The following is an 11817-nucleotide window of genomic DNA, read 5'->3' as shown; positions in this document are numbered from 1 at the left end:
TATTTCTAGCTCTAATGCACCCCAAATGCTATTGATCATTCCATTAAGGATAGCAATTTGACATGTTCAAAAGTCTTAAAAGTGTGTATTACCCTCCAAGCCAGTACTTCCTCGTCTCAGAATTTATCCTAGGTAAACAGTTGAGTGGCTATGAAGATATTTACATGCTTAAGCCCATACATAATGTTTCTCAGAACAGCTAAATAATGAAAGTGATTTAAATGTAAATATAAAGACACTGCCAAACACTGTCCAGCTCATGGATTATGATAAACGAAATAATTACACACAGTTGACAGTGAAAGCTAGACCTCACTGATTAACTGGTTTTGATAATCTACTCTTATTTTAAAATATAGAACAACAATGATGTAATGAAAAATACCTTTTAAGTATCAAAGTCATTACTTCAGAGTTTCTCATCCCTGTCTATATATTAATTATCTAGGAAAACCATTTAAAATTAGGCTCTCTGGTGATATGCATTTGAGTGGTTCAAGGGTACAGTGAAAAGTAAAAATTATTATTTTTTTAACCTGTAACTGGGCTTGAATTTGCTGCTTATGGCTAGGTGCACTACTGTATGAACCATTTCTCCAGCCTTGCTTTTTGTTGGTTATTTTGGTGATGGATTTTTGCAGACATTTTTGCCCAGTCAGGCCTCAAACTACAATCCTCTAAGTCTTAGTCTCTTGAATAGCTAGGATTTCAGACACAAGCCATTAGTGCCCACCTTACTACTTCTTTAATCCTCAGTTTTGCAGTTTTGACAATTCTTCTAAATATTACTAGTGTCACCTGCCTTGTGTTGATGATCAGATCTCAGATAACTTGTTAGTGGCTTGTGATACAGAAGGGTCTAGACTGTATGCAGAGAAATTTGATTTTAAAAGCCATCATGTTGACAGTAACATTGAATTGTCTTTTAGTGCATGAGGATCAACATGAGAGGAATTCTGGAGCAAAGAAAAAAGACTGAAGCCAGGTACCAGTGTTTCATGCCTGTAATCTTAGCTACTCAGGAGGCTGAGATTTGAAGATTGCAGTTCAAAACAGAAAAGTCAGAAAAGTTCAGAGCAGAAAAGTCCATGAGACTCTGATCTCCAATAAACTACTCAGAAATTGCCAGAAATGGTTCTGTAGCTCAAGAGGTACAGCATTACCTTTCATCAGAAAAGGCTTTATTTATTCAAGGATGTGGGCTGAATGTTGAGCTAGCCAGCAAGAATTAGATTGCCTACAGAAGGAAAGTAAGGTAGTTCAGAACCATGAAAGGTAGGAGGATCAACTAGCTTCTAGGTACAGCTACATTTAGAACTCGTGTTTCTTACTGGTCATCATATGGAAAATTCTAGAAAGTGTCAGACAGAAGGTGGTGTTCTGTCTTTGTGTGAAATCCTGAAGAGCCTCAGAAGGAGATGGAATACTAGTGTGTGTGTGTGTGTGTGTGTGTGTGTGTGTGTGTGTGTGTGTGCGCGCACACGTGCGCATATATGAACAGACCTAGGGTTTGAACTCTGGGTCTGGATGCAGCGTCTGAGCTTTTTTTCTTTTCTTTTCTTTTTCTTTTTCTTTTTTTTTTTTTTGCTCAAGGCTAGCACTCTACCACTTGAGCCACAGTTCCATTTCTGCCTTTTTTTTTCTTCGTAGTTATTTGGAGATGAGAATCTCAGAGGCTTTCCTGCTTGGGCTGACTTTGAGCCACAATCCTACCACTACTCAGCCTCCTGAGTAGCTTGGGTGACAGTTGTGAGCCGCTGGCAGCTGGCAAAGGATTGTTTTGAATAGTCTAGAACTTTGGTTGGGAGAGGGGAAATGGTGGTAATTATTGGCTGTAAATACTTGGAGAACTAAGATATGAAAATAGAATAGATACTTTTATGTGCAGCAGAGAAGATAAAACCAGAGCCAGTGGAAAACTGGGAACTGGTGACTCACACCTATAATCCCAGCTACTCAGGAGGCTGATATCTGAAGAGAGTGGTTTGTAGCCAGCCCAGGTAGGAAAGTCTGTGAGACTCATCTCCAATTAACCAACAAAAAGCTAGAAGTAGTGCTGTGGCTCAAGTGGTTGAGCACCAACATTGAGAAAAAATTAAAAACATCAAAAGCTAAGTGACAGAGTCCAGGCCTGAGTTCTAGCATAATTCCAGTATGCACGTGCACGTGTGGTGTGTGTGTATGTGTGTGTGTGTGTGTGTGTGTGTGTGTGTGTGTGTGCATGTGTGGTGCGCACGTGCGTGCACGCACACATTCATATAGACACAATTTTTTAAAAAAGATCAATGCACAATTAAAGAAAAAAAGATCAAGAAACAGCTTTTAGCTTAATTTAGGTTGGTCCCAAATAGAACACATACACTTGTATAGAAGGAGGTTGCCCATTCCTGGGAATGTTCATGTTATTCTGTTTTATAGGCTAGAATACTTTCTAAATGGATTAACTAATTTGATCTCCCTAGGGGGGAAAATACATTTAGTCCCATTTCGTGGATGAGTGTCCAGACCTCAGGAATCCTACCTTCTCTGCCCAAAACAAAACAGTGATGTATGGGTCACAGTCCCACACACACTCCTTTTCCAGGTTTTTCGTTCATCTTGTTGCTACAGAGATGGGGGATAGGTAGATTCCAGTTTCTTTCTGAGTTTTCTCTTTTCTGAGAGTCCAGGGTATAGCATCTCTGCTTTTCACTTCCAGGGTCTACACATGTAGTGCAGTGACTGACAGCCTGCTTCCTGCTGAGTCTTAGCTGGCTAATCTAAGTTTTTGAAGGGCCAATTATACAGTGTGGATACCTGGAACATTTCAACTTTGTATTTCCTTCCAGTCTACTAGAATATTCTCTTTCTCCTCCTCCTCCTTTTCCTTCTTTTGTACCAATCCTGGGGCTTAAACTTAGGGCCATGGTGCTGTTCTCCAGCTTTTTTGGGGCAAGACCAGTGCTCTACCACTTGAGCTGCACTTCTGACTTTTTTTATTTAGTCGTTTATTGGAGATAAGAGTCTCATAGGCTTTCCTATTCAGGCTGGTTTTGAACCTTGATCCTTAGATCTTAGCTCCTGAATAGGTAGGATTATAAGAGTGAGCCACTGGTGCCTGGTTTTAGTATTCTCTTTATACACAGTTGTAGTCTGTCTCTCAAGGTGCAACTCAAATCTCATAACCCCCTAGAGCCTTCTAAGGGAATGAAGTTTGGGACTTCTTTGAGCACCTGTAGTATGTATCCTGTGTCCTATTTGTCTCAAGTCATGGAAATTCTGCTCTCCATTCTTCACATATGCCAGCCATAGCTTCTTGCTTGTGCTGTGGAATCCTCTATGGTGTATTTTCCTCTCCTTTTCTGGGGAACTGCACACCACCCACGGCAAAGCTGGAGTTCACCCGAAAATGATAAGCATCTACTTGATGATTTTTGGTTTATCTCCGTGGGGTTTTGATCTTCTTATTAATAACATCTTACAATATGCCCCAAAATATTATAGAATTTCAACTCCAGCACTCAACCATCTAGTGTTTGACTTGTGGCTCTGCTACTTTCTACAAATGTAATCTTTATTTTTTGTCAGTCATGGGGCTTTAACTCAGGCTCTGGGTCATGTCCCTGAGCTTTTTTGCTCAAGGGTAGCACTCTACCACTTTGAGTCACAGTTCCACTTCCTGTTTTCTTGAGGTATTCTCAAGGGAGGTTGGCATAAGACAAAGAGGTGTACAACCTGGCTAGTTTCTTAGGACTGGGTCACCAGGACATTTCATTTTCCTTAGAAGATACTGGAGCCTCAGCTGTTTGCTTACTGAGAGGCTAGGATTACAGGCATGAGCCAGTGGCACCTAACAAGGACCCTCACCTAAGTGAGGCCCTATGAAATTAATAAATAAGGGTTCAGTAGCCATCTTGCAGGCCTGTGAAGTAATGTAGGTAGAGGAAAGGCTGCAACTTGAACTTGAATTCAAGGCCTTAGTGCTGTCCTTTTGATGCTCAGTGCTAGCACTCTACCCTTTGAGCCACAGGTCCAATTCTGTCCTTTTGCTGATTAATTGAAGATGAGTGGCTTTAGAGTTTACTGACTAGACTGGCTTCCAACTGTGATCCTCAGATCTCAGCCTCCTGATTAGCTAGGATTACAGGCATTTACTTTGGACAGATGCATACAAGCCTCTTCACAGAATTTTCACAGAATTGTAGAGACATATCTCATCAGTTTCTCCACCACTTTTATACTACCGTGTAGGACTTAGCCAGTCCCATAGGTGTCCTCTTAGTTCAGAAAAGGAGAACCATAGAGTTGACTTCCTTCTCTCTTCCTATTGGTACAGATCCCTTCATCATAACTGGGAGGAAGATGAACAAGTAAACCAGTAAGTGGATGTTGACACAAAAAGAAGTTCTGTTCCTGAAAACTGGGTATCTTTGAGGCTTTTGAACCAAAGTGCAAGTTTGTTTGTCTACCATTTATGAGGGTTGAGGCTTGGCACTTCAGTGAATGCCAAATGACACAGTTGTGAATGTGGTGGCAATTGTGGATTCTCGTGGGTGACAGGGAAAGCAGTGTGCAGAAAATCAGATCCTGTGGGGAAACAACATTCTCACTGGCTATCACAGGGTGAATTTTGGAGAATTGTCTTTCAGAAGCTCCTGGAAGTGTGTTGTGATGATCATTCTGCTCCCAGGAGTCTCCTCCATTTCTCAACATGCAAGTCTGCATATATGATGGACAGCCACAGCATGAGTCCTGGCAGAAAGGGGCTGTGGTAGAAGGCTCAGGCTCAGGCTCTCACTTTCCTTGTCACCAAACTGCCCACAGCATCATTTGTTTCATCTTCACTGTGTGGATGGACTTGTACAATGATGACTTTTATGAGCGTAAGAACCATGACACCCTGAAAGAACTTACACAGTATGTCAAATTCAACTTGCCCTCTTCGGACTGGTTTTCCCCTTACATATTCTTCTTGAAAAGCTGGAGGAGTGTGTGACCAGTGAGTCCAAGAAAAAGAGGAAGAAGTCCTTGTTTAGATGCCTCAGAGCCTGTGAATAGGGATGGAACCTGGGTGTCTAGGGATGGGCCTGAATGGCCAAGAGCCCCTAGTACTACCCGGCATGGCAAAATGTTCTTTTATGGATATTCTCTGCCAGGTAATTTTTCTTTTTGAAAATACATGAACATAGCCACTCATCAGTGTTCAGTCTAAGTTCAAACTATAGAGATCCCCCATTAGATCCTTATGGAAGTTTAGTTGCACCTTAACTTCTAGAGTCCACTCTAAAATCCTGTGCCTATTTCCATTCATAGGTTAGCATTACTGTAGAGCAGCTTCTCCTGAACTCCAGATAAGGAATCTATTAGTGATGTTGGTGTTGGTAACCAATGGAGATCAGGAGCCATCCCTGCACTCCAGAAAGCATGTGAACATAGAGGGGTTTGTTCCATTTGTAGCAAAGCCCAAACAGGTTTTGAGCCCTGTGCACATTCCAGTGGTTCTGAACCCTACATGTGATGCAGGTGTACCTGCATGAACCAGCAAGGAAGAACATGATCCAGAATGACTTCCATTGACGTTTAGAATCCACCTAGATCGGCTCCAAACTAGTCAAATCAGCACTTGTTTTGTTGTGCAGGATAAAGTATTACCCATGGGGCTAATGGAAAATGCCCCCAGTCTATGTTCAGGAGAATCAATAAGCTCCTAGCCAGTGATATCTGGAAAAATCTGAGTTTCTACAAAATCATACAATGAGGTCCTAGAAAAGCTTTGAAGCCTGACTTAAATGTGACAAGCAAAGAAATTGGCCAGTTTGAGGCAATTTAATATCCTGGGTGGTATTTATTGTCATTTTGGGAGTAGAAATCAGATATTTATGACCTACTAAAGTACTGTTCAATTGTGCTATAGGTTCTGAGTCCAGAGATTCAAATTTCTTTTTTTTAATTTATTGTGAAAATACTGTACAGAGGGGTTACAATTACATGGGCAAGATTTCTATAACCTATTAGCTCTCTATCATCTATACCTCCATTTCCAAGGAACACAAAGTTTTACAGGACTTCTACATTTCTTCTTCTGTTTCCACAACTGTTCCATTTATATAATTGTTGGTTTGTAAATCTGGTAGTAGAGCTGCATACTTATAATCAACCACAGCTTTTGGAAAGGCAAATCTGAATGCCATCCCAGGGCAAAAAGTGAACACCTTGTCTGAAAATAAACTGAAAACCAACTGCCTAGGGCAGGGGTCAAGTAATAGAATACCTCCCTAGTCAACTTAAACTTCTGAGCTCTATGCCAGGGCAGCTTATTATTTTTTTCTCTCTCTCAGTGATTCCCAAATTGAGAACACAAAATTCCTTACATCATTGCATTTTTTTTCCACAGTGTTTTTGTCCAGGATCAAAACCATCTGAAGATAATTTCTCCTACATCAGAACAAATAATAAAAGTATTACACACCTCTAGCCTCTAGCTTCTTGGCTTCAGCATACCTGCTCACTCGGCTTAGTCTTCCAACTCTTCTAAAACTGCATCTTTCAAACTATTATTCCAGCCAGGTGCTTGTGGTTCACACCTGCAGTCGTAGATACCAGGATGAGATCTGAAGATTACAATTGAAAGCCAGCCTGGGCAGAAATAATCTGCTCTAACCATCCAAAAAAAAAAAAAGCTGGAAGTGGAGCTGTGGTTTAAGCACTAGAGTGCTTGTCTTGAGCAAAAAAGCTAATGGACGGCACATAGGCATTGAGTACAACTTCTTGGCCAGAAGAAAACACAAAACCCCATTATTCATAAAAATATCCTTTGCTTGTTCAAACTGCTATAATTTTGTTTAAATTTTAATTTCAGGTTTTAGTCTTTTATTTTTGTATTATTTCCTTAGCTCCAGTTCTGTCTCAATTTTCCTAATTCAGTCTGTTTACCCTTGAGTCTGGATAAGCATCGTCTGGACTAAATGCACATTACCAACTTAGGTTATTAATTGTCAGGACTAGTTTAGTAATAGAAAATGGTTTTTGTTGCTGTTGTTGCTCTGGTACAGGGATTAGAACTCAAGTCTTGGATGCTCACAAAATGCTCCCAACTCCATAATTGCAGAGGTTAGCATATATTGCTTTTCTTATAAAATTCTTCTTAGATTTACAGTATTTTTTTTACAATTTGGCTATGGCTCCATTTCCTGTTTTTTAACTAATTAAGTGAATATGATGGAGTTATACAGGCTTTTCTGCCCTGGCTGACTGAATCCTAGCATCCTCAGAACTTAGATTACAGGTGAGTCTCCAGCATACATTAAATTGATTTTTTGAAGTTGTCCCACACTATCATTTCTAAAATAGTTACATTGCATGTCATATCTGTAAAATTTAGGAAAATGAATGATTGATGTCAATAAGTCCACCAGAAAAGCGGTATGGACAGACTCCAGATGGACAAAAGTAGGGAACTAACAGTGAAATCAGAGGTAATGGCAGGTACAGGGCAGGGAGAGGATAGAAAGGGGGATTAAAATGGAAACATTCAATACAATACACATTTTAAAGGATATGTATGCCTATGTACATATAGACAGACACATATGTACACAAACCTACCCAATGTAACATATACATATATTTCTTCCCTTTTTCTTCCTTTCCATTTCTTTATTATGCTTCTGAGTAATGACCTAAGGGTCTTTTACATACTAAACACATCTGAGCTTCCCTTCTGTCATTAAAGAATGACAAGCCAAATGTTTTCCTTCCATGTCAGTCTTGAGTAGCTAGGAGTACAGGTGTGAGCCACAAGTACGTACTCTGAACAAATTCTGGTATATCAAATTGTTAATGGAGAAGACTCATACACATGATTTTTTTAAAAAAATGAGATTGATGATGAATACTTGCTTGTCTGAGAGAAGGCATGGATTGAGACTAGAATAGCTGAATTCTAAATTTGTGATTGTTTTCTGTTTGGGTAGTGCTTGTAAGTGTTGATTCCAATATATTAAGTCTCTAAAGATTTTGGGGGAAAAAAGGCATGGGTTGTGGAGGTTTGGGTTGTTGAGGTTTTTTTCCTTCCCACAAGCTCCCATTCTTCCTTTTTCTATTATTTTGTTTCTATCATCCTAGTTGTATATTTTAATTATTGAGGCTTTGGAACTCACCAATGTGAATTTTGCAAGCCTTATTATAATAATGTATTTCCTGACAACAGTAAAATAGATTTAGATTTAGACAATTATCATTGTCTAAATGGTTCCGTAATTAATTGGGAAGGAAATCCATAATTAAATTAGTTATATGTAAATACATGTTATATTCTTTACACTATATTATATATAATATATTATGTAAGATTGAATATGATTTTTTCAAACTATGAGAGCATTTAACATTTTTAGTCTCAAGGGTATTTTTTCACAAACCAGTATAAAGCATTATTGGGGAAAGTGGTGATATAACTTTGATTATAATTATATAAATATATATTTGTGTGTGTGGATATAATACTGTTTATAAATAGATGAATAAATACATGTGTATATACATTTGTGTATCTATGTATGAAGTGAATATAATTAAGTTGACCACATTATGTCCCAAAAAAGGGCTATGAGTTGTATGTACAAGGTTCAGACCTATAATCCTAGTTGTATAGGAAGGTGGGTTCTGAGTTTTAGCCTCTTTTACCATCATGGCATTAGACTTTGAGAGGAAGTCTGGGCCCCTCCAGGATAGCAAAGACACATATGCCGTTGGATCACCCTCCCTGACCCCAGAGAAAAGTCAGTAGAAATAAGGACAAGCTTCTTATCCTATGATAATCTATTCAATTCCTGTACCAAGATGGCCACCTGTAGATGGAAAGTTAGCATTCTCTCCAAAAGGATCTCAAAAGAGCCTTCTGAACTATAGTCTCTGACTATACTGAATTAAAGATTATTTTTGTTCCCAAGCTGCAAACACATATAAATATGCCAATGGCTCCAGAGATGGACAAAGTCTTACAAATACTCACATAAAATTATATACTATGTTTCAATAATTCTGTGACAAATCATCAAAGGCATGTCTTGATTTTTTCTTTTCTTTTTCTTTTTTTTTTAAAGAAATGGAAACACACTGAGTGCATCAGGGGGTGAGGGATGGTTTGGTTGCTGAACTTTTGAATGTACTCCTGGGCATGGGAGATCCCTGTCTGGGTGACCTTTTGTGGGGGTGGGTGTCCTCACAGCTTCACAAAACAATGGCCATAACTTCTATGACATCACAGATACTTTTGCCATGGCAGCAGATAGGTTTCAGGCACTGATCTGGCCATCAGGTGGACTCAGATACACAGAGAGCACAAAAGATGAGAGGAAATGACTGCTAGACACCAGGCTACAGCTTGATGAGCTGTCCTGACTGGTAGCTAGGATTACTTGAGCTGGAACAGGCTTATTCCCATGCTAAGGCTCCTGAGCACTAAAGACCAGGCACTAGGCAGGGGTTGGAGAAACAGAAGTGAATGTGGCTGCCTCCATGCCTATTTCATGCTGAGAAGAAAACCAGAAATCATAATGACAATCTCTATAACTCAGAGGCATGACATTGGTGGTATTGTGGGTACAACTTCACAGTGGGGATAGGAAGAGACATCCCTGAGGAGGGGACATTTGATCTGAAAGCAGGGCCATCATCCATGCAATTTTCTAGGAGCAGATGTTCCAGGTAGCAAGAACAGCAAGCACATTCCCAATGGTGGGAATGGACCTGACTTGTTTAAGAAAAGGAAGAAAGCACTGACATGCTGAAGTTCATGGAACAAGGAAGGACTGGTACAATGAAGAAGAAAGAGATCAGAGATGAAGAGAGGAATAAATTAGATATTGTGTGCTACTTGTTACAGGAAGAAAAGTTCTGATTTTACTCTAAATCGGACATGACTCACCGGAACCAATGTTCTCAAATTGTAACCAGACACACCAGACTAACCTAGAGAAAACTTTTAAAATGTGATCCTAGCTGGGTACTGGTGGCTCATACCTCGAATCCTAACTACCCCCAAGGCCAATATCTGAGGATGAGGTTTGAAGCAAGCCCAAAGAGGAAATTTGGTAAGACTGGCTTTCAATCAACCACCAAAAATCTGGAAGTGACGCTGTGGTTCAAGAGGTAGAACATTAGCTTAGAACAAAAAAAAACCTAAGGGACAGTACCCAGGCTCAAAATTTAAATCTTCACAAGACAAACCAACAAACAAAATGTGCCCCATTGTTCATCATTGGGCAATCTAGTTCAATATATTTGGTCTGAGCCTTGGAAATTATATCCTTAGCAAATGCTCTCCTCTGAATTCTGCTTCATAGCCAGTTTTCAGAGCTCCAGCATCACCACTGTCTCCTCCAAGTTAGCACAGCAGCCTACCACTGGAAATTTGAAGAAATCTTTTTAGTAATCATAAGAAATCTGATCATTTGTCCACATACATCAAATCAGTAGTTGCCACATTCCACTATTCTGAATGTATTTAATCCCTTTTTGAGTTAATAAGCCTTAAGGATTAAAATCTATAGAATAGTTACTAAATTAATTCAACAATCATCATTCTTCCAACCAATCTATAAGTTTATAAAAGCAGAGACTGCCGGGCACTTGTGGCTCAGGCCTGTAATCCTAGCTACTTAGGACGCTGAGATCTGAGGCTCATGGTTTAAAACCAGCATGGGCAGGAAACTCCGTGAAACTCTTTTTTTTTTTTTTTTTAATTGTATTTTATTTTATTTGAGAACATACTGTACAGAGGGGCTACAATTACATGGGCAGGATAATGCATACATTTCTTACCAAGCATTGCAGCCTCCTCCTTTGTTTACCCTTCACTTCCCTTCCCCGCCTCCCCCCTCCCCCCACCCAATTTTACAGCCCTCCCCCCACCCAATTATACCCCCCTCCCCCACCCACACCGACATTGTAAAGCTGTTTTTGACATGACATTTTCTACTTCTCATTGTTGCAACAGGTCCACCTGCATCCTGAAACGACTTGTTTGTCCCCATCTCCTCCACATGTTATACTGACATCAAATATAGTGAAAGCAGGGGTTAAACTGTGGGGGAGGGACATACAAAGCAACAAAGAAATAATCTTATAAATGCGTTAGAAACACATGCATGAAAGAAACGAAAACATTAAAATACATATTTAAGGGTTCATTTTCCTAACATCACATTATCTGACCTTTTCCGCTTGACACATACCTATACTAGATATGGCAAATAAGGGAAACCATGGGACCTATGCTTCTTTGGGACTGGCTTACTTCACTTAATATAATTTTTTCCAAACCTTTCCATTTCCTAACAAATGGGGAAATGTCATTCTTTCTGATGGAGGCATAGAATTCCATTGTGTATATATACCACATTTTCTTGATCCATTCATCTACTGAGGGGCATCTGGGTTGGTTCCATATGTTAGCTATGGTAAATAATGCTGCAATAAACATAGTTGTGCTGGTAGCTTTAGTGTGGTCTTGTTTGTACACATTTGGGTAAATGCCCAAAAGTGGGATTACTGGATCATAGGGGAGATCTATGTGAAGTCTTTTGAGGAACCTCCATACTGCTTTCCAAAGTGGTTGAACAAGTTTACATTCCCACCAACAATGAAGTAAGGTTCCTTTCTGTCCACATCCCCTCCAGCATCTGTTGTTGTTAGAGTTCTTGATTTTTGCTGTTCTAACTGGAGTGAGGTGATATCTCAATGTTGTTTTGATTTGCATTTCTTTTATGGCTAGGGATTTTGAACATTTCTTCATGTGTCTATTGGCCATCCTTCTTTCTTCTTCAGAGAAGCTTC

This window comes from Dipodomys merriami, unplaced genomic scaffold, assembly GCF_024711535.1.
Source record: "Dipodomys merriami isolate MVZ:Mamm:240054 unplaced genomic scaffold, mDipMer1.0.p SCAF_2175, whole genome shotgun sequence".
Classification (NCBI taxonomy): domain Eukaryota; kingdom Metazoa; phylum Chordata; class Mammalia; order Rodentia; family Heteromyidae; genus Dipodomys; species Dipodomys merriami.
Note: the sequence above shows the minus strand (reverse complement) of the source record.